The sequence below is a fragment of the Dipodomys merriami genome, unplaced genomic scaffold (genome assembly GCF_024711535.1).
Source record: "Dipodomys merriami isolate MVZ:Mamm:240054 unplaced genomic scaffold, mDipMer1.0.p SCAF_23, whole genome shotgun sequence".
Classification (NCBI taxonomy): domain Eukaryota; kingdom Metazoa; phylum Chordata; class Mammalia; order Rodentia; family Heteromyidae; genus Dipodomys; species Dipodomys merriami.
Genome location: NW_027203715.1, coordinates 4,276,857 through 4,278,313, shown reverse-complemented (window position 1 = coordinate 4,278,313; position 1,457 = coordinate 4,276,857). Strand labels below are relative to the sequence as shown.

At 39.6% G+C, this 1,457-nt stretch overlaps 1 non-coding gene across 1 annotated transcript; it reads left to right on the top strand.

Annotated features, from left to right (window-relative positions):
* Positions 1-836: 836 nt before the first annotated feature.
* LOC138835196 (small nucleolar RNA SNORA8) lies at positions 837-974 on the top strand. The gene has a single exon (XR_011374500.1). It is a non-coding gene; the product is annotated as a small nucleolar RNA SNORA8 (small nucleolar RNA).
* The last annotated feature ends 483 nt before the right edge of the window (positions 975-1,457 follow it).

Genomic DNA, 1,457 nt, shown 5'->3' with positions numbered 1-1,457 from the left:
ATGTGTGTGTATGACACACAGGTCCCTATCTGGTGTGTTATACAAATCAATGTGCACGTGACAGAGTCAGAACTTTTGCAGGAGAAACATGGATTTCTGTTGGGGGACGGTCCTAGAGAAATCCATTCTGATTCCTCTACTTCCACAACAAAGGTTGAGCTCACGGGCCACTGGGATCATGTGTGTGGTTTGTCCTCTTTATCCACGTTCTGGTTGTAGAAGACCATGGTGCCTCTGCCTTGCTCCACCACCTAGAAATAGTTCTTCCTAAAGTCTTCAATGGGTGAGGGGTGGCTGGGAGGGATGGATCAGGATCAGCTCAGGTCCCCTTTCCTAGTCTGGTTGGACTAGAACTTACAGATGCCCATGTTCATTGCTTGCTACTGTGACATGCTAAATATGGACATCTCTTGTGATGGATGTCATGAGATTGCTCCCCTAGCACTGCTACCGGTGTCTTTAATGCAGTGACATGGATCTCTGCAAAACTTGCTTCCTAGGTAAACTTCATAGACTTGAGTATGCCATACTCAATAGTAATAATTGTTATTATCTTATGTGATCTTGCCACTTAAAAACTTCACATTGGGGCTAGAAATGTGGCTTTAGGATAGAGTGCTTGCCTCTCATGCATGAAGCCCTGGGTTCGATTCCTCAGAAAAACAGAAAAAGCTGGAAGTGGTGCTGTGGCTCAAGTTGTAGAAGGCTATCTTTGAGCACAGAGAGGCTCAGGGAGAGTGCCCAGGCCCAGAGTTCAAACCCCACGACATATATATATATATATATATATATATATATATATATATATATATATATATATATATATACACTTACATTACACTGTATGGTATTTGCATTCAGCAATACCTCCTGCTGATGTGTTCAAAGGACAGTGCAATAGAAACTCAAGATCTGGCATCGTTGGTTTTCTTGGCTTTGTCCATGGTAAACCTGGTATTTCTATTGATACAATATATGCAGTTTGACAATTCATATTGATAATACTTAGGATAACTGATCTTTTCAGCAAATGCTTTTCTTTCTCTAGGCAGGCATTCAGCAGTTGAATCAAGCTGTTGGACTTAAAAAGTGATCCCAAAATTTGCTTGCAAAATGACATTTCAAAGATTTTAGGTGTGTCATCAGTAATTCTGTAATAGTGCTAAAAGAAGCCCTAATAAAAGATTTGTGGCAGGGCTGATCAGATTTTCTGCTTTTGGTTGGCCATTTGAACATAGCGACTAGATTTTGGCCTCCCGAGCAGTGGTATGGCTGGCTTGAAAATTGTTTGTTTCAAAAAGGGCTCCCTTAGATTTCAAGAGAAATCTTGAGCATCAGTTTGATGGGCAGTGAAGGAATTACAACATGTAAAAATGATTAAATAAAAATTTATTGACTTCAAATAAAAAATATACATACACACATATATGTATGTGTATATATGTATGTATGTATGA